At 39.6% G+C, this 26,732-nt stretch overlaps 1 long non-coding RNA gene across 4 annotated transcripts in view; it reads left to right on the top strand.

Moving 5' to 3' along the window:
- LOC120479380 (uncharacterized) overlaps positions 1-23,647 on the top strand; it is a 45,088-nt gene extending 21,441 nt beyond the window's left edge. Inside the window, exons 3-8 of one of the 4 annotated variants that reach the window (XR_016145538.1) lie at positions 1,094-1,241; positions 9,963-10,080; positions 13,424-14,005; positions 14,140-14,200; positions 14,624-16,541; positions 22,308-23,647. This is a non-coding gene — a long non-coding RNA (uncharacterized LOC120479380). Of the gene's footprint in view, positions 1-1,093; positions 1,242-6,764; positions 10,081-13,423; positions 14,006-14,139; positions 14,201-14,623; positions 16,542-22,307 lie in introns of those variants that run through there. The other 3 variants (XR_016145537.1, XR_016145536.1, XR_016145539.1) reach the window with 3 other exon arrangements.
- The last annotated feature ends 3,085 nt before the right edge of the window (positions 23,648-26,732 follow it).

Here is a 26,732-nt window from a genome sequence, read left to right as displayed (position 1 = left end):
GGCTGATTCATTCTTCCACTACTTAAAAGTGAAGAGTGTTGAAACTTGTAACACATTGTAGCAGCATAATTTAAACCCATTAGAAATGAGCTACAGGTGTGAAATCACAAACAACCTCCCGAGGTGAATTTTGAGGTTAGGCAATTCCACGGCTGAATTATAATTTGATTTGCGATCATGTAAAAGTATGTTAAATGGCAGAACTGGTATAAATGAATCCGGGGATTATTTTTGCTTAATTTGACATAACATGAAACATGGTTTTTCATCTTCATCTACAAAAAAAGAAGAAAAAAAAAACAGTAGGCCTATCATGTATAACCAATGGAAGCCTGTGTTAATTAAGTTTCCACTATTCCATTCAGAAGATTTTTACATTTTTTTGAAAGATGTCTTGTTCACCAAGAATGCATGTATTTGATTTAAAAAAAAAACACACACACACAAATGAATATTGTGAATATTATTACAATTTAAAAAAAAAATCTATTTTAGTCTATTTTAAAATATGATGTATTCCTGTGACACCAACACTGAACTTGATTTCAATAAATGTTTTAATATATCATCAATGTTTAAAAAAATATTTTGCTTAATATTTTTGTGGAGGATTCTTTGAATGACAAGCTAAAAAGAACATTATTTAAAAAGAGAACTCGTTTGTAACATTATAAATGTCTTTACTGTAATTTTTGATCAATTTAATGCATCCTTGGTGAATAAAAGTAAAAACAAATCGATTTAAGTTGAGGAGGTGATGCAGGAAAATTTCATTAACAAAATGTTAAAAGCATGTCAATTCATTCCGTAGTGAGGTAGATTTTAACAATACATTGTTCATAAATGTAAGTGTAAGCAGATAAATTTGAGAATCAACATTTGAGAGGAATGAGAAACCACTGAGTTACAGAGACTGGAAAATATGCTACTCTCATATCTGAAGCTGGGACATATGCAATACCCAGCTATAAAAACTCTTTACAAGGGGAACAACACACCTTGCTTTAATTTTCAGTTTGCACCTGTTCATTAATATGGCTGTCTTTAAATGATTCTTCTATCCCACTCTTTTTTCTCTCTCTGTCTCTTTCAGACAAAGACTCCTGCAGCTTTAACACCTTCTGTGGTTCTTCAGGAGAACCAGGTGCGTCTGAGTTAATCTGTTCTCTTAGCAGGAGGAGAGCTGGCACCACTGGGCGGGTGATTTAGGGAGCCGAGCAGCACTCCGGCATGGCCCAGAGGTAAAAGATATATGTGAGATTGGTGTTAACAGCACTAAACAGCCTGAGTCAGATCATGGTTTGTTTAATAAGATGTGCAGCTGCAGTTGATTAAAGGTGGATTTCATTAGATAGAGGTGTGTGTGTGTGTGTGTGTGTGTGTGTGTGTGTGTTTGCAATAAGGAGAGATTTGTGGCTAATAACAATCAGTTACAATGGAAACTTCATTCTCACGGCTGTTGTTGAACAGGAGGTATTTTGTGCCCCTGCACCTGCTGGCTGAAAGGTAAACATTGCATTTTCCATTGTGTATTTTTATTTAAGAGTCTAAATCACGGCGCTTCCCTTAGCGAGTCTATACAGGATATCAGGCTATAAGCAAATGATGTGATTCACCACTTACCTATTTAAAATGACTGCGATCCAAACAGGCTAAAGCTGAGGAAGGAACTGTTTGAAGTTGGCTGATTCTTACATTTACATTAATGTCAATCAATTAAAAATTTGCTGTCCAACGTGACTAGCTCTCATGTTCAAAAACCAGCGCAGTCTCATCCCAAGACGTCATACAACTGACACTTTTGACCTAACCGCGCATCGCTGTTTACATCGGGAAATTGCAATTCCATGTATACAGGAGAAACGCATCATCACCGGCGGCCATCTTGTCACAGGCAAACTGATGTAAGATGTGTGATTGATATAACACAAATACTCTTATCTCGTTGAAATCTTGACAGATTTACAAACGGTTTGGTTTCTTACAAACGGTATTAACTTGGCTATAATTCTGGATGATTATTTATTTATAAACTTATTATACGTATGCAGTGTCATAACTACATCTCTGATGTTTAAAACAAACCAAACCTTGTGAAAATCAGTAGAAAATTGAGAAGTTGAAAAGTTTTTGAAAAGAATTGAAAAGTTATGGTTATTTAAAAAGTACATGCGCCATTAAAACGCAATGTTATGAGTGAGCGAGCTGCCTGTGACAAGATGGCCACCAGGCGCAGACTTCGACCTCCATTGGCCAGCAGCGTGGACGAGACATCTAGCCTTTATTATGGATATCTATGGATGTAACAATCAATGTATTTATCATAATAATACGATTAAAACAAAACCAGTGCCAGATAATTACAAGTTCTTGTTCTTAAATACCAACAGTGACATTGAACAACAAGGATGTTGTCATGTCCCCATCACTGTCCTAATGTATAGTAATCCAGGCTAATTACTGTTCTTACGAGTGGCTGAATTTGTGCACACGATATAGCCTACTGATTCACAAACTATAGGGAACTACTGTAGGGAACTGATCGAGATGCACTCTTATTTTTCAATGCATTTGCACTGAGACAAGAAAAATCAGCATTCTGCTCTTTCTCGAGGGAAATTAATATAAAAGCATTTACACATTTTTTTTTTTTGTCCCTTCAAATTTTATATTATATCAATCACTAGAACTTTTGTGGGCTTTACCTGCGCAAGCTCTTACTGTACTAGCTGATACGTTACATTAACATAGAAAAACTATTTTAAAAATTGGAGGACAAAAATCATTTCTGTGTGAACTGGCCGAAAAATAGGAATCTTTTTTCCTAAAATGATTCTTTTTTTTTCTGTCTTTTGGGATTTGCAGTGCGTCATTTTGTTATATGGCTCTGTTTGTTTATGCTAAGTATCAAAGAAGCAATCCTGTTGAATCCTCTTTGAGATAAACACCTGTAGCCTGCTCAGCTCTGTATGATGTCCATCCGTATGCAAAGTTTATAAGTGACTATGTATATCCATAAAAAACAACAGCTGGGGAATGCTAACAAGAAATGGTCTAAGACAGTTGGTTGATGTCAGAAGACATTAATTAGGTCATAGCTGTGTTATTTTCTGTCTGATGAAGAACACACAACATTTTAAAAGGGGAAGATTTTTTTTTTGTTTGTTTAGAGAAGTGCTGACCCATTTTCAGACCAACAGAAAGTACATTGTGTTTAATTGTTCGGCTTTGTTTGCGTTAGTTTATGTGAGAGAGAAACCTACAAACATCTGCCGGCCAAATGAGCTGGTGTTTCATCAGTAGAGTATGCTCTGTTCTGAGCACACTTTAAATGAGATGCTACACAACCACCGCTTGGGCACACATGTACAATTTTCTAAAACAGCGCTTATTATCAGTGTGAATGAGATTTACTGCCCATATGCTGTTGGAACAGTTAAACTACAAGAAGTATTTTATTTTTATTTTAAATTTGTGTGGTAGAGGACTCATTGATACTCTTCACAAGCACAAACATTTTAATTAGTGTTCCATTGAAATAGTTTAGAATATTAAACAAAAATTATTTATTTATTGCGGTGTGTTTGGCCACTATAGTTACAACCATGCAATGTTTAATACCAGTAAAAACGATGATTACATTTTCTGTGGATTGCCAGTTTTCAATAAGTCCAAACAGCCCATAGCAGCACAAAGCCCACCTGTACAAGAGAAAGCATCTCCTACCTGGCCAACAACGCTCCTCGCGGTTATCCGCTATTCTGTTTCCCCTTAGCTTGTCATATTGTGCCAGGTCTCTTCTGTGGTTAGGCCCTGGGCAGCAGTGTGTTCCCCAGCAGGGCCCGAACTAATTTATTAGCCCATAAAAGCCTGTGCAGCCTCCAGTAGAGCTTTGATATATTCATCACAATGTGCTGGCTTGTAAAAATACTCAACCCCCTGAGAGATTTCAGCACTTTGTTTACAAGGACCTGTTGCAGGAGGGGGCGGAGGGATGAAAAAAGACAAGAGGAGGACTGCAGAACAGGTGTTGCTGGAACAGGTAATGGCTTTCGGCTTTGAGAAATGTGAGTTTCGATGCCTCCCAAATCCTTTTTGCCGTCAGACGTCTGGTCTAAAACCAGAACCTGCTGAGAAAGATAGCCTGGGTTTGATAAAGACACCTTGGCTGTGTGAAGTCCAGTTGCTAGACCGGGATTAATAAATCCCATTTGTTATTGACCCAGTCAGGAGACATAAAATTTCCTTGCCTTGAGACAAGAAGGCTGATGTTGGGCAGTAAACGTTACTTTCTTTCTTGAGACTACGCACACAAACATGCCAAACAGATGTATTAGACCTCCATATTTGGATCTGCAGTGTAATTCGCAGCATATAAGTGGAGCAGCTCAACACCACCACAGATTATTGCAGACGAAAGTTGCCTACAGCACTCGCATCGGCTGATTTTCAGAGGTTTGACTTGAGGTTAGAGTAGGTGACGCTATAGCAACCCATTTGAAAACACTACAAATGCACTGCAAATTAGAATTGACTTAAACAAGTCACCTTTGACCTTTTAGGATAAGAACAGCCCTGTTTCTGTGGCTCTGACTCCACTAAGTTCTGCCCAATGATGATGATGATTTTGGCTTGACACGAGGAGCAGAATTGCTTCACCCCTCCCTTTGGCTTTTTTGGAATTAGAGGCAATGCAGATGTTAAGTGCCTTCACAGAACTGTACTTGCTCTGACCCTTTATGCCCAGGGACATTAAAAGAGTGGGACCTAAATCTGGCCTGACATTACACAGGCAGTGGTGTGTGTACTGTATGTGTAGGCGTCGATGTACTAAACCTCATGTGATTTTGGTCCACCCACGCGGTCTTGACGAGGTATCGCTTTTGCCGACAGTAGCTGAGCGTAATGGCAGCTCTTGGCACTGGAGGCTCCCTGATTTCACCAGACAGCGCTGCTCCCTTCTCACTGCTGTGGTTTAGGTTTGGCTCATGGCATGTGGGGGATTTGAGACATTGGAAAGGCATTTCCCTGTGACCACAAAGACTTGCCCTCCTGTGTGAGAATGAGGCAGGTTTTGGCACCTACGCTCCGCTAATGAAAGATTTAATTTCAGTTAAGGGCTATTGGAGGGTCACTCACTTTCCGTCTGACATAATGCAGATCTTGAACATGCTGTTGTTTTATTTGGTTACCTAGCTGTGTTGTCCCAACCACACAGGGAATGATGACAAACGCCGAATCTTCCTACACTCGTAATTTCCGCTGTGTCTAATCGTCTCCACATCCACCATAAGGCCTGAATTATCCGATGTCTGAATCAGCTGCATTCTACCACAATTCGTTTGGTTCGTTTGTGGCTATTTTTGCTGCCTCACACAAAATGTGAAGACTCTCTGCTTCATCTCTGAGTTTCCCATGACTCCCACCTCAAGTTCATTGTCCATGTGTGAACACGTTTTTGATTCTCCGTTCGCTCGTTCTCTGCACCTTCACCCAAATAAACCCTCTGCGCAGATCCGAAGCCAAAGGAAATCGAGTCATATTTGAGATAGACCCACGATACATGATACTCTCACAAATATTTTTTGGGTTACCACAGGACAAGCTCCAAGAAGTTTGTATTAATTTTGAAACTAAACAGAGCAGAAGGTATATTGTGAAGGCTCTCACGTTAGCAGTAAGTATGCCGAGGGAGGAAAGGTCATGCATATTTGTAGCAAATCCACACAAAGTCGTAACCTCTATTGAGAAACTAAGAACTGTGGTCTGTTTTACGAGTGTGTGCTGTGTTCAAAAGCAGTTTGTTCCTGAGCTTTAATAGATTTAGTCTGTAGGCAGGGTCACTGGTTCCCTTGAGGGAGGTTATTGCCTTGTAAACTGTGTTAACATGTATGTTAATGTTACTGTATTTCAGTACAGGATATGAAGTCCCAAAAGTCCTGCAGCCGCTACATGAGACTCCATCTCAAACTTACAGCTTTTAATGATTTGTTTGGCACCATGAAGGAGCATAGTTAACGTTTTTATTATTATTAGAGATATTTCAGGAGTGATATCAGAAGTTCGGCCCATTTCTGGCAATGTAACAGTTAGCATTTTAACCAAGGCTTTTTTCTCTACATGTGTCTTGGTCAGTGACTTGACACTTGTTTGTTTTCCTATACATTCATTTATTCAAGAATAAATTAAAAAGGCAATTAACGTAAATATTGACTAGACAACCTCTTATATGAAGAGCATGTTATTTATTTCTAAATTAAATTTAATCTTGACATTTGTGTAAACAAGTAAAACTAATTTTGGGTGATACAGCCATCCTGATATCATAATGAAAAAAAGTCAAATTAAAAGAAAGAAATTAGTATTAGAATTAGTTTGATATTATCTCTGTTATTATTTCCTAAAATAATAATTTAAGTCAATAGGTTTACTGCTTATTAATATTTTATTATTGTTATTAAAAGGTTAGTTCACCCAAAAATGAAAATTATGTCAGTATTTACTCGCCCTCAAGTTGTTCCAAACCTCTATGAGTTTATTTGTTCTGCTGAACACAAAGGAAGATATTTGGAAGAATGTTGTAATCAAACAGATCTCAATCCCCATTGACTACCATAGTAGGAAAAAATACATACTATGGTAGTCAATGGGGATTGAGATCTGTTTGATTACAACATTCTTCCAAATATCTTCCTTTGTGTATAGAAGAACAAATAAACACATAGAGGTTTGGAACAACATGAGGGTGAGTAAATACTCACAGAATTTTCATTTTTGGGTGAAATAACCCTTTAACATATCAAGGTAATAGTATATCATAGAGAGGAGTCAATTCAAGTCACCCTTATTTATACAGCACTTTAAACAATCCAGATTTACAGTGATAACAGGAAAATTATTCAATGATGCAAAACATAGTTCATTCGACTGTACAGCAGCTCTAAAAGAAAAGTGTCATTGTTCAAACTTAAGTCTTGCCCCAATTTTCCTTCCATGATGAATTGTGCATAACCCCTCCCCATAGGCTAGTGGGGATCGCTTGAAGGAAAAGGTGGTTTGCTCTGACCAGGTAGGATTGTTAGCTAGTTAAGTGGCTAACAGCTGGTAGCTTGCCAGCTGTTAGTAACGGCTCACGGCTAGCTGTCATTAATCTGGATTAGGCCTGTCGCAATAGTCAATAAATTATTTAATTGCACAATAAAAAAAACAATGAGGCTGTTTGTGCAGCTAACTGCACAACATGTTGCAGACATTACTGAGACTGTCGGTCATAAAGATGACGGCGCATAGCTACATTGACGTCAAGTGACCCGAACGAATATGTAAAACGCATTGCTGCACAGAGTAGAGCTAGGCGAGGCAGCTCGCGTGCCTATTGGTCGCTCTGTGACAAATGCTGCAACCTGTGGACTGGTCATGGCGTAAGCACCAATTACCCCTTTTCCACCAAAAAAAGAACTGGTTCGGAACTGGTGCTGGTTCAAAGTTGGTTCGGAGTTGGTTCAACTTGCGAACCGCTTCAGAACCTATTTGTTTTTCCAGTGACTAGAGCGCCCAGGGAACGATGTCGTTACGTCACTGTGTACTTCACCATACGTCTTAGCTAGAAACGCTTCCAAGTACATCATTACTTTCGGATTATCTCTAACTCGTATACCAAGAAAGCTTTAAAAACAATTGAAATATGTAAGTCTTTTAATCTTTTCGTTTGATATGTAATTTTTTCGGATAAGTTATGTACCCCTGTAATTGTGTCTTTTTCTTTCCATTTATTTGTTCTATATTGTGACTTTTCTTCTTTGCTTATAATGTCTTCAATAAAAAAGTTACAAAAATAGAAACGCTTGCGTTAACTTCAAGCATAACAATTACAAAGACGGACTCCATCGTGTTTCTGCAAATGTTTCTCCTTTATTATGGTCAGAAAAGATGTTTAGAACACATCTAAACCCGCCCCAGCTCCCGACGTAAGCATGACGTAGTAAAAGAACGTTCTAGTCCAGCAAAGAGTTGGTGCCGCTTTGGAACCAATTGTCCTGGCCGAGAACCGGTTCTTTGGCTGTCGAAACACAAAGAACTGGTTCGCGCGCAGGCACCGGCTCCAAACCGGCTCTCAAAATGCTTTGGTGGAAAAGGGGCTAATGAGGGCCCGGGCGCCCTTGTGTGTCATATTCCGTCGAAATTGGCGTGGCTTATCCCTATATAAGCCGAGATCAGATAGGGTGTTCTTTGATTTTTCCATCTCGTCAGTGAAGGCATCGCTTCACGTCGTAATCGTCTATATTCGTCATTCAAAAAGAGAAACCAACGCTGGTGGCTGCAGATACACACTGTAAACAAAGCAGCGCATGCTTACCGTTCTGAATATCAATCCTGCCAAACACCTTTTCTTTATTCCACTACTCTCATGTTAATATTCACCAAGGAACACTCGGGTAATCTGACGTAACATTAGAACAGCCTTCTATCTGGGCTGTTTTAACTTTTTTGCTCGCTGTTTTGCTATTATTCTCGTGCAGTGCACTGACTCGTTCACTAAGCTGAACAGCGAATCGGCCGAAAAAAGCCGACAGTGACCAATTTCAGCCGATGGTACGGAACAGACTGAGAAAACTTAGTCGGCCGATGCACAAAAACTGTGTTCCAAGCTTAATTTACAGAGAGAGTGATTGATCCTTTTCATCGAACTTCTCTTTACATCAGTCCTTCCTTTGGATTTGATTCTCCTTGCAGCTGAGAAAAGCCAGCTTCCATTGAAAATGAATGATTTCATGCCGCTTTGGAAGCTCAAGTTGGCGGCGGTGTGAACGTACAGTTAGAGGTAGATGCTGTGAAATGATTCAGATTAACAGATTATACATTTGGCACGAAGAGTAGCAGTTCAACAGGCTCTGATGGCTCTAGTTCCCCCTGACTAGCTGATTTAATGTCTTGATAGTTTTATAATAATAATGTTGTGTCTTAAAGTTCCTCTGTTTATTTTAAACAGCATTTTTTTCTATTGTGTTATATTTTTATGCTATAAGTGGTGTTAAAAAATATTCTGCACATTTCTGGGCCAATGTGCTATGATTTGGGATTTGGTGGGCTGCTGTGGGCCAAAAAGTCCAGGGCCACTTTTTGGTCCCAGTCCGCCCCTGAGTCCTCTGACCTTTCGTGAGCACCATGAACTATCAGAGAGTCAGAGGGCAGCAGCATTAGGGAACGCTCACAGTTTAGGACTGGGAAAGTTGAACTATTCCCCCATATGAACAGAGCAGCAACAATGACAGAATAGCAAATGCCGCGTTATACACAACAAGGGTTGCAGAGAGCGAGCAACAATCAGTTGGGAGCAAACTGAATCTGCTTAAATAGAACGCCCTGATTTGATCGTGATCATTAGCACCGAGGGGAGATGAACAGCAGATGCGCTGATGCAGATGAGATGAGCTGATGAGACCGTGTTGTCGGCCAATAGCGTTAGAAGCATCGTGACTACTTTGCCTGCCAGAACTGACGCTGATGCTCAATAAATATATATCAATCTTGGTTAAATGTTTTGACAAACCATGCAGCAGATGCACACCACACAGTATATCAAACTATGCCTGATTAATTGACTATGTTTAGACATAAGACAAGAAACAATAAACCAGATGTATTTAGCACATGGTCACGTAAGGTCAACCTTAGGAGGAGTTACAATCATCGTACCAAGAATTAAGGCTGACGTTAACGCTGTTTAAGTGCATGGAGGAACCTTGGTGCTCCAGGCGGCTGGATCGGCTGATAAGCGACCACAGATTGCAGCTGCTAGCAGTAGCTCTGGACTGATTTGCTGCTCGGTTAAGGTGCAAAGAAAAACACCAGCCCTGGCCTGCAAGTATGTTGGCTTTAAAATCTGGAGCATGTTTGCTTTACTGGTGCAAGCTCGGACACTGGTTCGCATTCCACTGACCCCCACTTCACTGTTTTCACAGGAAATAAACAGAGGCTTGCTGCGGCAGCGTTATCACTCCCGGTCTGTTTGGAGTGGTACCAAGAGCTACAAATCTGCAGAGCAGCCCAGTGGTGGGCGAGGGTGAAATAACTCCTCAGGTAATGTGCACAGTCGTTTTCAAGGGGTGACTGAGTAAAGGTGGCTGTATTAAGTGTGAAGGGAATCAGGGCCAAGTGTGCAATCACCCTCTGATTAGACTGATCTGATTTCCCTCCACAAGTGGGGAAAAAAGCATTCTGCATTTCTGAAGCAGCATGTCATTCTGAATGTGCAGAGCTGCCTTCAAAACAGGCAAATCTTACATAGTAACGGTGGCAAGCATTTACCAAGTATGGTAAGAGCTCGGTACTAGTTCATTTACATCTTTAAGGTCAGCATGAAATGGAAATATTGTGAATGATTCGTTTAAGTTGTTGTTGTTTTTTTACTTGTAATTTTTTAACTCAGTCTCATCCCAAGAAGTCATATAACTGACGTATTGGGACGTCTTTTGACCATACGTCAACATACGCCTTTTTAGGGTACCCTTAAAGATGAACTGAACTGAAATTTGAGAAAAGGTGATATAACAGATGTATTTTATTTATTCTCATTGGTACAATTTTTAAAATGGCAGAATTTGTTAAAAGGGATAAAATGGTACATTGAAAGTGTTGTTTTTGTTACACGGGCGCCGCCATGTTGGATTTCAACGTTCGACTACGTCACTGGCATGGTAAGCCACTCCGTTGCCTACCCGCACCAGCAGAACAGCCGTAGCTTGTAAACAGTCTGAGGTGCGCTGACATGGCTGAGGAAACAGATTTTTTAGCGACACACTATTTAGAGATGTGTACTTTCGTCAATGAGTACATGAAACGTCTGACAATGCATGAAATGTTTTATTTACACAAGTTACAAGTTCAATGCATCACGTTAACGTTACTCGAATCCTTGATATTCGGGTGAGGGGGAAAAGATCCCTGATTTATAGTTCACTGTAAAGAATGGGATTCTCCTTCCTAAATGCACCCTCGCCCATAGAGTGAACTGCCAGTCCGCTGTTAAAGTCCCCGTGAACCGGAAGTTGCAAACGATTTTTCTCCAGTGCTGTGACGTATTTCCAAGTGAAACGGAATATTGAACAGAGGGCAGGGTTTTACTCTAGCGCTCCTCCTCTCCATCTCTCGCTCATAGCAAACTAACGGTTTGAGGGGAGTGGTTAAGCGTTTCCCCACCCAAGTTGTGAAACCTACGTCATCAGAAAACGAAACCGTTCCAGACCGGAAGTAACTTTTCAGATTTTGATTAAAGATTACCAAGGTAAAACATTTTTTTAATATATTTTTACTTGCACGGATTAATTGTTCACCACAAGACTAGTAATATGCGCTAACAAAGTAAATAGGTTCAATTTTGATTTCACGGGGACTTTAATCTAAACAATCTGAGAAAAGTCTAACAAGTTAGCCCAGCCGTCACCTATTCGTAAAATACCCTGCTAGTTACTTATGGGGCGGTCCAGCGTCTCAGCTCGGACATCCATTAGAGACAGCATAGCCTCCTTCAACACGTTTCTCTCACCGAACAGCATCCGAAATGAACGGTGCATGGTGATGCATTTTTCGCCGATCAATAAATGTCCATGTTGACCTCTCTGCAACAGATCGTCTCCGTTCAGTGTCTATGCTCCACAGCGCTCGCGCCCACAGTCACTTTCCCCCAAACGATCCTGTACTGCAAGTGAAGCCTGAAACTGATCGTCCTCCATGTGGTGGTAGTTAGACACTACCGGCCTGTTCCTCACGGGCTCAAATGCGTAATCCATGCCGTTAAAAGCGCTCATTTTCGTCTGTGTACAGGACCTACAGCTGTTGTCTATGGCGTTCCGCGGGTCCTACCATGCCAGTGACGTCATCGGAACTGCCAGCGCTAACAAGCGCAATTTTGCGTTGCTTAAAAAAGCTATATTAATATATATTTTTTTTAAATGTTTAGTGTAATTTACTTTTAATTGTCATAAACAACACGTTTTCAACGTCGATATTTTTCAGTTCAGTTCATCTTTAAACGTCGGTTACATGACGATCCCGGGCCGTCATACAACTGACGCTTTACCTTTAACGTCAGTTAGGTGACGGGGTAGGTTTAGGTCTGGGGTAGTGTTAGGATCCGATAACTTCATTGACGTTAAAGGGAACCCTAAAAAGGCGGATGTTGACGTATGGTCAAAAGACGTCCCAAGACGTCAGTTAAATGACGTCTTGGGATGAGACTGCGCTGAATTTTTAATTTAAATTCCATAACTCCACTTTCTGGTGAAACAACTAAAATCTACCAAGCCGAGATCAGCAAACAGCTTTACTTGGGGTATTTTTTCAGCAGAGACACCGGTTTTACGCTGTTTCAGAAATCGTCCTTATACTCTTATAGGGCAACCATTTGTAATGTTGTAGTGGAAGTTACCATGTGCGCTCATTAAATCCACAATGCACCGCAATGATAAGTGTATGACCAATGGACCAATGCACTGTGAGGGTGAGGGTCTAGCCGAAGCTGGTATCCACAGTGTCTAAGTTCACTTACTCGTTTTCATTCACTCCTTCAAGTGGACTTCGGTATATTAGTAGTGAATAATATGGAATAGTGAGTGAGAGTATAGATGGTGATTTCAGATGCAGTCCGTGTTTTTCCACTGTTTCAGACAGGTATCATCATAGCGCTCACCTGAGTCTGGAATGTTCTCTGTTTGTGCCATTGGGAGCTCTTTCTCTCTCATTCATTCTATCTTTCTCTGTTTTCCAGTTTCACTTTGGTATTTTGGAGAATTTTTGTGGTTAATCAAGTCAAGGAGATTTTGTTGTTGATTGTTTGGAGTTTTCGAGGTGTACACTGCCGCTTGCCAACCCACAGTCACACACACACACATACATACTGAGATTCCTCATTAGGTCCATGGCTTCCTGCACACTCACATTGTCGGTGTGTACAGAGTTAATGGATCAGATTAGAGGAGAGCTGTACAGTAATATCTGCCGCCTCAGCTCTAACACTGTGGTAACCCAGCGAAGCTCATTAGTTCTGTCCCTGAAAGGCAGACCATTCGCATTTCAGTCTCAATGTGGGAACAATTTAGCCATCTAATTGGACAGATCATTGAGGGTGCCGTCACCAGCTATATATATATATATATATATATATATATATTCTTTTTTAAAAGCATTCTGCATTTCATTATCTATGTTATTCAAACTCTTTGGATGATTTTAGCTCCAGCTTTGAAATATCTTAACTTCAGCAATATGAACATCTAAACATTTTCTTGATTACCCTACAATCGCACAAAGTGATATGCGCATGCCAACTGCTATCAGCAGAGCAAAATTTCAGAAAGATGAGTCCTTGTATCTGGTTACCTTTCTAAATCATAAAGTAAACTATTTTCTGTTTGTATTTATGTAGACGGACTGGAGATGTTTTCGCAGCGGGATGGTTTGGCAACGCTGGGAATCCCTAGTGAGGGAGAAATAAAAATGACGGTTAGTGGAGAGAGGAATGAAGTCTTATTTGGCTAGAGACTCACAACCACCCACCCACCCACCCACATACAGAAGAACAAAGACCCAGTTGGCTGAAGTTTCTGATAAACCACTGCAGTGTGGGAAAGCTCATCACTCATCTTCAAATGGTTATCAGAAGAAGAAAAAGAACTGCACACTCTGGGAGTCTGTTTCTGAAAAACTTCCAGTAGATACAGAGGAACCTGTGCCTGAACTTACTGTAACATGCATTACGATGCCACTCAAAGGTTTGGGCTCAAAGACTGTCACTAAACATATTTAGATATATCGAAATCGTCTTTCATTGCGATTTCCTGTATATCTACAGTAAATATGTTTAGATCTTCACAGTTAAAGGTAAAACTTCCGAAATCTCTGTGTAAACAATGAGTGACGTACACGCGCAAGCGATGACTTCCGGCGCATGCGCAGACCGAAGCGCCCGTGCCTTCAGATCAGTTGGACATGGCTGTGGTTACACAAGGTAAAAACAATATAAATACTGTTCGTTTTCTCACACAAACTGCTCGTTTCGTGTCTTAGGCCATCAATGTGTACTGACATTTACGAGTCATTAAATCGTGTTTAATTTTGACTTCTCTGTGGCTGCTTTTTTAGGTGAACCTAGGGTTGAAAATACTGTGGTAACAAAGACACCTACATCTTGGATGCCCTTGAGGTAAGCTGAAACATATCAAAAATTAATTTCAAAGTGAACCATCCCTTTAAAAAGAGTTAATAATATTTCACAATATTACTGTTTTCACTGTATTAATCAGTCAGTCAGTCTTTAATTTACCAAGTGATGTTTTTTTTTTATTTTTATGTGAGTTAATCATTCAATAAACCATTTCAAAAACACTGATTCATTCAGGAATACCACTTATGTGTGATGGCTGGAGTAAGCTGGTAATATTTTTTAAAGCAACATTTTGCTCAATATTAACTTCTTGTTTATCAAACTCTGAGTTGGGGGTAATGCAGATAGCATGAGTTATGTAATCAGATTACTTTTTTTCAAGTAACTGTAACATTACTTTTTAATTTACAATAAGTTACTTTTTTAAAATAAGTAATGAAAGTTATGTTTTCCCAATTATAGACACCTCTCCTGCCCCCACGTTGAGAGAAATCAGGAGTCTGTGCAGAGGCGTTGTGTATGCTGTATGTGTATCACTCAAAATTAATGAAAACAGTGCAATGCAAACTTGTACAAACCAGAAATAATTAAATTTGGTAATATAATGTATAATATAATTTGTTTTTAATATCACTTTATTAACCATTGTCTGCTGTCCGTTGATGATCTAATTCAACCATACAAAGCAAAAAATACTTTAGATAAACATTAAATTTGAGTACATTTGCCAAAAATTTTGTTTTTATTTTTTTGTTATTAAAAACAGACAAGCAAGCCCAGCCCAAGTGAGAAAAAGTAACGCAACACATTACTTACCATAAAAAAGTTACTTTTTTCAGAGTAATTAAATATTTTCATGCATTTCTTTTAAGAGTAACTTTCCCTAACACTGATTAATATATTGTATTAAATCTCTCTGTGTCTATTGATTCAGCATGTCTAGCTGTAAAAAAAAAACTTTGATTTAAAAAAATAATAATAATGAACCTTTTTTTTATGACTGCCGAATCAGAACAAACTGATAGACAGGCCTTGTTACTAAGCAGTTTGGGAGGAGGATGGGTTTCTTTCATTGCTCTAAGGGAGTATTTGGCTGAACATTTGGGTGTTCAGGCCTCAAGTACAGTGAAACTGTCTGAGACAACAATTTTGATCAAAAAGCTCTGATTTGAACCTAAACTGATTGGCTTTCACTGAAACCAGAGAGCTCCAGCTGAAGAACTACTTGGCGTCGTCTGTTGAAACCCATTAAGAAGAAACTGAACGTGTTACTGTTCCTGTTTTTCTTGTCACTGCTGGACCTCTAATACTGCCGTAATCTTGTTAAATTGTTCCTTTTCTCGTTATCGTGCTCTCCTCTGGAGTTTTAGTCATAGCTTATTTTCCTGAGAGACTTGGAAATATGATTTTCAGAGGAGTGAAGCATTCAGATTGTAGTATTAATCAGACTCAATTCTGAGATTAGTGAAATCCCTTGTTAAAACAAATGACTGACCTCAGCCGAATGCAGACTCTCATTGTTTTCCATCAGACAACAGGGAGAAAGCCTCCGACCTTCGCTCCGCTTTCTCCATCTTTTCCTCTATCTATCTATCTCTCTATCGCTGACATCACAGTGGAAGCCTTTGACTTCCTGTTCCCTGGACGGCCTCAACTTCTGGAAATCTTGCGCTGAACTTTTGATGTCTTCCGCAGTTTTGGCATAGCTGCAGGGTGTAGGTGATTGAGAAATCTCATCTCTGGTCACAAGAGACGCAGACATCATGAGTCCTGAGTTGTTTTTGTTGATAGGATCATGGAAAATGTGAATAATGTACAGTTTCAGATGGAGCTCTAATCAGAAGCCTCAGAGTCATCTCAGACTCGGCCTGCCGCACTAGACTAATTTCATTGAGATTTGTTTTGATTTGTTTTGATTTTTGTTTTGAGATTTTATCCACAAAAATGTGATATGTGAGGGGAGGGGAGGGGAAAGAGAGTGAACGAGTTAGTGAGACGGACCCAGATGGATGCTATTTTTGATTTATGGGAAAACATTTCTGCTTTTTACCTTACTGCAAAGAACCAGATTACAACAGAACAAACCCCAAGTACTCAGATAACATCGCAGAGTAATCCCAATCTGGCAAGGGCACCGAACAAAAGAAAGAGGGAAAGACAGGCCTACAGAAAGAAAGAGAGCGTAAACATGAAGGCCAAGAGAGAATTATTGGGGGGAAATGGAGAGATAGGGAAAGAGAAGTAGTTTAAAGAAAAGAAAAAACGATGACACTATGAAAAGATGTAATGTTGCAGGTATGCTTGTCATCACTTCGTGGGATGGATGTTCGAGCTCTCATAAAGTTATTATTCTTACGAGGACCTCTGCTGGAATAAACAGGTAATTCACCACAACATTTGACAAAAAGTTTTGAATAGGTTCCTTTAGAGTAATATCAGAAGATGTTTCTTAATTTTAACATTAGCCTAATATGTTTCACACTGTTCAATTTGTCGTGAGTTAGTAGGCCTAATTAATCCTGGATTGTCAGGTTTTCGATATTCCACACACGTTAACATTCTCATTTGAATATGGATGTACAGTACGCAAAATATCTGTTCTGTTTGTTTTAATTATATTCAAAGATGCTACAAAAATAATAATGCCTTCATAACTCCAGTACAGTTGCGTCCTCTTTTTAACCGCTTCCCATAGATGCTGAATGTAAACACTGTCGACATTTTACATTGCACATTCATATTTAATGAGGTAATTTATCTATGACCATTTTTGATTGATCGGTTAAACAACTCACTGTAACATTCTAGCAACATGGCGCTGCGCTGTTTACATTATGTCAACAGCATAGGAGAATGACATGGAATTTTAACGATGTCTTTACTACATTTCTGGGCCTTCAAAGTTGCAATGTCTATGGAGGGATCAGAAAGCTCTCGGATTTCATCAAAAATATTTTAATTTGTGTTCCGAAGATGAACCAATGTCTTGTGGGTTTGGAACGACATGAGGGTGAGTAATTAATGACAGAATTTTCATTTTGGTATGAACTATCCCTTAAGTAATGTTGGGAAAAGTACCTTTTAAAAGTAACGCATTACATAATTGCATTAATCCCAAGAAAAGTAACTAATTGTTGCTGTAACCAAAGTCCAAATTCAAAGTAGGAAATACAAATTCACACCTGTAAGGTTAATAAAGTGAGATTGAATTCATTCATAAATTATATGGGTTATTTTAATGCTTTATTTGGTTTGCGTGTTATTCTGAGTTTGCATTTCACCGTCTTTATTGATTTTGAGGAATACTGAAAACAACCATCATTCTTACACAATGCTTTTGCACCTCTAGCTATTTCTCAAAATGGGGACGGACAGGAGAGCTGTCAGTCAATAAATGGGAAAACAAAGTCATTTATTTTAGACAAAAAAAAATTGTCTGAATAGCTTACTTGCGTTATGTAATTCGCTACCTAGAGTTAAGTTACATTTGTAATAAAATTCAAAGTGTTAATAAAACAAAGGTCATTGGAGTAAATTTTACAAGAAATACTATTCTGTCTTTTTTTGTTCAGTCTGTGTTATTCAACGTGTTACTTGCTGTTTCTTTGTAATTCATTTATAGTAATTTCTGAGAGACTTTTTTTTTCAGTGAGTAAGAGTAATGGAGTTTACTTAAGATAAACTCAAGGATTTGATGGACAGCATGGCAGCAGTTTGGAGAGAGCAGATGAGCAGGTTTCACACACTTACAGTAGAGCCTTTGTTTAAGACATTATTATTGTTTTTACTGAAGCTCTACCGCAGGGAGCTGAAACACACCCTACCATACAGAGTGGTGATGAGTGTAAATTTGAGAACTGTCAATATTGATTTTGCAAAGCAGACATTGATTTGTCATGACTTTGTCAAGAACCTGATGGTGGATTTCATCTATGTGTTTTTTTTCCCCATCATACACACGTGTACAATGATAATAACAGGTTTCTGTTTTTCATTGTCCATTCCAATTAATGTAAACTCTGGATTATGATTCCTCTCAACATTTATGTGTGCTGTGAACAGTTCGCAATGTATTGCCAAGATCAAAAATAATGAGACCAAACTGGAAATACAGATTTAGGGAAAATATTTAAGATAGAAGTTGACGGAACAGTAAGGTCAGTGTTAAGTCATATAAAATAGACGGTTAAAAAAGTTTAATCTCCTGAGAAATCCAGTATGAGGGGAAAAATGATTCAGGCCTGAAATCATCCACATTTTGTTCGTTCCAACACACTTTTGCAAGCAAACAGTTCTGCATATAAAACACAGACAACACCTGACTCACACAGTATAAATTAATAAATGTATCCATCCATTTCATCAGTATTAAATAATGTATATTATGAATCAATACATATTTATTAAAATGATATATTTAAATCAATATAATCAAACTTGAGTTGATTTTTTTTTTTATGATAATAGCATCATAACGGTCACGTCACAACAACATTGCAAACAGCTGTCTAGAAACTACGGTGAAAATGTTAGAGTCTCAAATCTCTGGTTATTAGCCAAATGTATTTTTAGTCAAACAATTTGAAATAACACAAGTTAACGAATCCCTTTCATTACCCCTTCATTGGGGCAATTGGAACGCGTGTGTTCGTGGGCGCGTGTGTGTGTGTGTGTGTGAGAGAGAGAGGGCAAGAAATTAACAGACTGTGTTGGTTGTAGCCTATCTAGAGCCTGTCAAGCAATAAAATCGATGATGACGTGTGCTGGAACTTCCCTTGCTTGTGCACCCACTTTCAGGGTCAAATGGCAAAGTTTAGTAGCTGCATACTAGGTATTAAATTACAACATGGCCATCATGACTCTGTTCTGTGAGGATAGTTTGATGCTGCCTTCACTGATTACACCATTGACGTTCAGAGGAGATGACAGTCTATGATTGAGCTGAGAACCTCCTGTTGACCTTGTTGTGTCCTTGATGGAGTGAGTCTCCTGGGGGTCTCTTGCCCATCTCTCCCTGTACAGCAGAGCTTTGGCCCTCCTTTCTCAGCTCTAATCAGGTCTGTTTCAGTCCCGTGGCTGAGATCCCTCAGTAATGAACCACAACTAATTGAACAGATGCAATCACCGTGACAATCGGGTCGTCATGGATACCAGGTTACCAGGGCCTGATATTTGATAAATAGGTGGGAATGAAACACAGGCTAGAGCAGTGATATGTCAGACACATAATCATGTTTGTGCGATTGAAAACATATGAAAGTCTAAAACATGCATGTCGACATTTGCACACTCCTGTCTGACTCAGACTTTCCAAAAAGAGGGATGGTATTACAGAGGAAATTAACGTATGGTCCAGTTTTGTATCATGTAGTGAACACCTCTTAAATCTATAAACACAGCTTGGAGATGTGGGCTAAAACTTTATTTTTTTTTAGAATTTGTGCCAAAATGGCGCGAGGAACCGTTCAATAGCAGGTGTTGAAAATTGATTCTGTTGACTGGAGCCTTAGAGTATATGTTGTTCAAGCCAATCAAAAGAGCTTTTTTTAACAGTTAGCACTATGCTAAGCTAGTAGTTTAAGCATATAGCCTGCTAGCAAAGTCAAACTGACAAATAGAAAGTGAAATCTTTAATTTGACCATTTTTAGATTCCGTAATATAATTTAAAAGACATGAATTAAAGCTGCAGTCCGTAGCTTTTTTTGGGTAAAAAAAAATATCCAAAATACATGACCAGCCAGTGTTCAGAACTATCTGCTGGCGTCATTGCGAAAGCTGGCTAGGCTGAGCTGGACGCTGTGAAGTGGCTCGTGCAGGAAGTTGGTCATGTTAGCAGCCTGCAGTGGAACTAGAGCGTCGCGGCAGGAACAAGTTCATGGCCTGCGTGGTCTTCTGTACTTCGGAGAAGAGGTCGACGATCCCGTTCACCGCTGGGCCGAAGGGACCAGTGGGGGAGAGCGCCATGTTGAGAAATGTGGTGCTTTCAAATTCCCTCATGTCAGCAAGCATCATCTAGAGGTGCCTCTCTGTAACAGTCCATTTGCGTTTCAATGCAACAATGCATTTCCCTATAGCCTGTGCTGCGGACTTGGTAGCGCAAAGGAAAAGGTCTCGTCCCACTCATGAAGAAGATCTGAAGCACAGCCATCGATGTGTCCACTGGACCATGCCCACGATGAGGCCATGCCTCTAGTAGAATGAGCCCTGATGCCCAAAGGACACCATGACCATCCGCAGCCGTTGAGTCTGTTAGGCGCGGGCTCCATGCGACGACAGCGAGGGGCTGAAGCCGGCGGCTGCGCACCAATGAATGGGGGTGGAGAAGGCGAGGACGAACCTCGAGGGAAGGACTCCGGCGAGCGTTTCGCTTTGGCCACAGGTTCCGGAGGCCTTTGGGAACGGCACTTCTTCCTGCACGGACCAGCAAAGGACGGAGTGACAGCCTCGGTGTAGAAGGTCTCGAGATGAGCCAAGGATACATCGCCGGATAGCGTGGCTCGCACAGATGGCTGAAGGCGGTGGTGACCAAGGCTATCCTAGGCTGGCTATTCGCTTCTTCAGAAGGTGATTCGGCTTCTCTCGGATCCAGCGATGCGAAGAGCTTCGCTGAAGAGATGAAAAACAGAGGATCAGCCTCCGAGCCCTACTTATATACGCTAAGCCACGCTCATACTGGCGGGATATGACGGTGTGAAGGCACAAGCGCCCTTCATTGGACGTGACATCACATCGTGCCTCAGTGGTAGGCTGCTGCATTTCCCGCAGGGCAGCCTATGAGCACGATAGACTGCCTGCTCTAAGTCTGCTAGCTGCTGCACTGCATTGACAATGAATACAAAAATAAGGATAATTTTTTGGCTTCAATATCTCGAAAAGATGAATTTTTCCTCTAGCATAAGCTAACTTATGTACAGAGCCCCCCTAGTCCCACTTTGGCAAAAAAAAAATAATTATAACTATCTCGTGGCCTCAAGATAGTAACTCGTGGCCTCAAGATAGTAACTCGTGGCCTCAAGATAGTAACTCGTGGCCTCAAGATAGTAACTCGTGGCCTCAAGATAGTAACTCGTGGCCTCAAGATAGTAACTCGTGGCCTCAAGATACTATCTCGTGGCCTCAAGATAGTAACTTGTGGCCTCAAGATAGTAACTCGTGGCCTCAAGGTAGTAACTCGTGGCCTCAAGATACTAACTCATGGCCTCAAGATAGTAACTCGTGAGGCCACTGAGGCCACGAGATAGTATCTTGAGGCCACGAGTTAGTATCTTGAGGCCACGAGTTAGTATCTTGAGGCCAAGAGTTAGTATCTTGAGGCCACGAGATAGTATCTTGAGGCCACGAGTTACTATCTTGAGGCCACAAGATAGTTATAATTATTTATTTATTTATTTTTTTGCCAAAGTGGGACTAGGGGGGCTCCGTACTTATGCAATACGAGAAAACCTCTCGTAAGAGAACTCTGATTATATTCGTCTGAAAAAAAGAATGTCATATACACCTATGTTGGCTTCAGGGTGAGTAAGTCATGAGCTTATTTTCTTTTTTGGGTGAACTATTAATTTTAATACTTTAGAATACTTACAGTATCCAAATAATTAGTAGTTATTTTAGAAGGATGTATTAACACTTGAGTCATTACTACTGGGTTAGCATTACCATTTATTATAAATTATGCATTATTCATGTTAATTATAAACCTGTAGTTCTCTGGGAGGTTTGAAACAAATCTAGTTACTGATTAGCTAACTGTGAACTACCGCATTTAACTGAGCGCTATTACTTACTAATTTGTTAATCAGAGGTCCTAGTTAGTTAAGTCACTAGAATGATAATACTGTGTTACTCATTTGTTTCTGTGTAGTTATTTATTAATGAAGGAACAGTATTCTAAAGTGTTATCAATGTAATTTGCGAGTGTCTTCCACAGAAGAAAGTATGCTGGTTTGAAACTACATGAGGGTTAGTAAATGATGACCAGTCTAATTTTCGGAGTGAACCATCCCTTTTAAAATGAGATGCACAGTAAATCATTTTTCTATCATTTATAATCAGGCACAGAACAATCTTTGGTCTCTTGTGAACCTGGTACTCAAGACGAATAAGTGAACGTTTTTCTTTAACATGTCTTTCCATCTGTTCCCTCAGGCCTGCTTTCCCAGGGAAATATGATGAAGGGAACGAAAATAAAGTGAAATGAAAAACAGAAGAATAAAAGAACTACAGCTCGGAGAGCTCAACACAAACTGTTCCTACTGCGCTGCTACACGGCCTACTGTTCTACCACCTCAGGACACTGCGAGAGACAAAGAGGGCAAGAGAGGAGAGAAGGAAAGAGACTTTGACAAGGACATGCCGATTCCACCCAAGAGAACAACGCTGGATGAAAGAAAAGCGAATAAGAGATTGGATAACAGAGTTCCAGCAGAGAAAATAAATGAAGAATTTAGGTAGAGTGTTGACTTTTTTACTCAACAATTTCTTGGTTAGAAATGAAGAAGGGAGACCAGAAGCAGAGTTTATATTGATGTAGTGAAACAATGTGTGTGTGCAAGAGATTAAGTATGTGGTTTCGACACCAAACAGACCTGCAAAAATGATTGTTTTCAAACAAGTTTCCCACCCACCCACCCCTTTTGCCATTGGTCAATCAAATGGTTGGCCCCACCCTAAACTCATGCCATTGGTTGAGTCACGGTTGCTGTGTTGGGCTGGTTGGAATTCTCAACAAAAAAAAAAAATTGACAGAATTTGCAGAAGTCAGCCTAACAATGGTGTATTAAGTCTTTTTTGATTCCGATGCTCCCACTGTTCACAACAAATTGAAAGATTAAAATAAGTAACTACAATAGTTATAATTAAAATTACTTTAATTTGTTTTTAGAATTCCAGAAGTTTGGACATGAATGAAAATAAGAAACATCTTGATTTTTAATTGTTTTAGCTTATTTTAAATTTTGTTTTGGATTTAAATAAATAATTTGAGGTCACCTTAAAACATCTTGGAAGTTTGCTAAGGTCCCCTAGGGGGCCCTGGACCCTGGTTGATTCCACTGCTTTAGAGTAAAGTTTACAAACAGAAATTGACATTTTTTTTTCTAAAAACCTTTTAAAATTAGGATTGGTTTGCAATTTGTTGAGTATGACTTTTCCGCTTCAATGTCATTTGTCTTAAACAGGTGCATTCAGAATAGTGTAATGTAATGGGTGTATCAGGAAGCTTCAAGTCTCATTCCAAAGTCAAGGAAACACAAACCATTAGACAACACTGTCTTTCAGAAACCAGACAATACCCTTTTCATCAGTGAACAATGTGTGTCTGCTGTGTGTCTGCACATATTTGCTGACAGGCTGGCACGCCTCTGCAGGTAAATTGCATTTCTTTTTTTGCAATTCCGTTGGCAGCTTCTATCAAGTGTCTGTCCGCTATTGCAACATTTGGCACAGTTCAAATAAAAAACACTATAAAAAAGATTATTATATATTGGCTGGTGAAACTTCGTTATGTTCTTAAAGGAGTCATATAATGCCATTTTATTACAAGATAATTTGATTCTTTAGGGTCTAAATGAAACGTTTGTAATATTCTTTTATTAAAAATTCTCATTAGTATTTTAAGATAACACTCATTTTACCTGGTCAAAAACAGCTCTGTTTTTACCACACCGTTTCAGTGCATATGCCTTTAAATGATAATGAGCTTCGCTCACTCCCCCTCTGTTCCTCAGGCGTTTTGACATAACGCACGTGGAGTGTTGCCTTGACGAGAAAGATCAAGATACGTACATATTGAGAACTTCGTATTTGGAAAACATGCCGTAATGTACCCAAGTCTAAACCTTAGCTGCATTCATCATGAAGCGTGCAAGCGATTTGCAGAGATTAAAATAAAGGCTGATAAAATTTTACACTCACTTCTTCTGGAGGTGCAGCAGGGACATGAATAGTTGGTACCAATTCTTTTTTCAGAAGCAGCTTCTTAGCAAAACCAGCTTTATACTGACCCTCGTTTAAAGCAGTGTGGTGAGAGGTTACCGTATTTGCGAATCGCACAGACATGAAAGCATTGCAGTTGATCGTGGGGAATATTCCCTTTGAAAACAAAACTCAGCCACTGCATCTTCAGCGATTCGGATTTAGGAACATCAAAATGACTGGTGTGTGCGTTATTACACTCAAGAACAGAATACCTCAATCGCTTAGACGCCATTCTGCTTCAGCGTATCGACAATAGCGGGATATGATGACAGCTCGCTCAGGGCAGGGAAATGCTGCTGTCAATCAACAATAGTGGGAGGGGCGTCCGACTGTGTGACATCACACGGCTCGATTTGAGTCAGAGAGAAACATATAAGGAGTTTAAAATAAAAACACTGGATAGAGTTGTATGATGGTTGTGTACAGGCACTGCCAACACTGTAAAAAATATTTTCAAGATTTGTTATCACAACATATTTTCTTTTGTCAAATCAACTAGTTCAATCAACTTAAAATTTTAAGGCAACCCAGGTTACTTACTTTTTTTTAAGTTAAACCAACAATATTTTTTTTCAGTGTAGTAATCACAACATTTTTTCTTTTGTCAAATCAACTTAAATAATTTATTTAGTTCAGATAACATATAATTTTGAGTTTCTGATAGCTAAATTAATCTCCTTCATTGTATAAACTCACTTTTTCCAGTTCAATGAACTTAAAATTTTAAGGCAACCAGGTTACTTACTTTTTTAAGTTAAACCATCAATATTTTTTTTTTTTACAGTCAACACAGTACAATCAACTTGAAAAAGTGCATGTACCCCTTTAATACTGAGATTTCCTATATAGGCAACAAACTGACACTGTTGTAATTCTCAGAGGCAATTTAAATGCAAAAAAAAATAATTTCAGTTTATATCAGTATTATACAGTATGTTAACGTTTTCAGCACTCTGAGGACAGGTACATTCCTGCCCTTGAGATTCATTCAATGTAAACTTTCAGAACATTTGTATGAAAGCCGCAATGCATGCAGACACAAAGGAGGGAATTAGTTCTAATCATAAAGTTGTCATCGCCGGTTTTGGAATGTTCCCGGTTGCTGTGGGCAAGAACCTTCACTCAAGACAGATTACATTCCATCTGTGGTTAACAGACTAAACAAATACTAACAGGTGAAGTAATTTAATAAAATGCATGCACACCAACACACACACACACACACACAATTTAATTAGCTTTAGCTAATCTAAGGACACACCATACTATAGACTTCTTTTATATGCTACTTATAATTAGGGCCCAAGCCCTGAAAGGGCGAAGGCCCTATTGTTTTCCTTAGGATTATTATTATTAGGGCCCAAGCCCTGAAAGGGCGAAGGCCCTATTGTTTTCCTTGGGATTATTTTTCTTTACTATTATTAGGGCCCAAGCCCTGAAAGGGCGAAGGCCCTATTGTTTTCCTAAGGATTATTTTTCTTTACTATTATTATTATAATTAGGGCCCAAGCCCTGAAAGGGCGAAGGCCCTATTGTTTTCCTTGCGATTATTTTTCTTCTCTATTATTATTATAATAATTATTATTTTACTACCTTTTGGGCACTTTTGGGGCCCTTAACGTGCTCGAAAACTCTTGAAACTTTGCACACGGGTCAGAACCCGCGGCCATCAGAGCCGGGCTGAAGCTGGTACCTGGGCGTGGCAGGGGGGCTCGTCAGCGCCCCCTGGAACGGGGTCCGAACACTCGGTCCATAACTCAAACACGCTTGCATGTAATAATATGAAACTCGGTACACATGTTGATCTCATCGTTTCATCTATACCTCGCGCTCTTACTTTTTACCCCAGCCCAACAGGAAGTCGGCTATTGAGGTTTGTTTGTAAAACGCTCGCAATGGTATTTGAAATACTCCTCCTAGAGCTTTGATCCACATTCGACGAAACTCGGTCAGCGTGAAGTCAAGACATTGAGGATGAAAGTTTGCGAGGGGATTTTTGATATCTCGAACGGTTTGTCCGTGGCGAGGAAACGAAATCATGGCGAGAAACGTGAAACAGGAAGTGTGTTATAACCTCAGCATACATTAACTGATCTTGATGAAACTTCAGCAGTCTGTTTGCTGTAAGAGGACGATCACATGGATTTGACTATTGTGAGTCAAAGTTATAGCGCCACCAACTGGCAGCAGGAAGTGTGTCACTTTCAAAATGCTTTGATATCACCCTTTTATTTTTACCCGATTTGCTTCAAACTTAATCTGTATAATGTAAATACATAGCAGATGAAGACCTGTGAATGGATTCTTGATATCTTTGATACTGTTGCCGTGGCAGAGCATTAAACTTTAAAATTCTTTTTTTTTGATGATTTTGAGACTCTTAGCGGCTTTTGGGGCCCTTAACGGGTTTGAAAACTCTTGAAACTTTGCACACAGGTCAGATTCCACAGCCGTCAGAGCCGGGCTGAAGATGGTACCTGGGTGTGGCAGGGGGGCTAGACAGCGCCCCCTGGAACGGGGTCCGAACACTTGGTCCATAACTCAAACACGCTTGCATGTAATAATATGAAACTCGGTACACATGTTGATCTCATC

The sequence above is a fragment of the Pimephales promelas genome, chromosome 11 (assembly GCF_988280905.1).
Source record: "Pimephales promelas chromosome 11, fPimPro1.hap1.1, whole genome shotgun sequence".
Taxonomy (NCBI): domain Eukaryota; kingdom Metazoa; phylum Chordata; class Actinopteri; order Cypriniformes; family Leuciscidae; genus Pimephales; species Pimephales promelas.
This window is presented reverse-complemented; position numbering and strand designations above follow the sequence as displayed.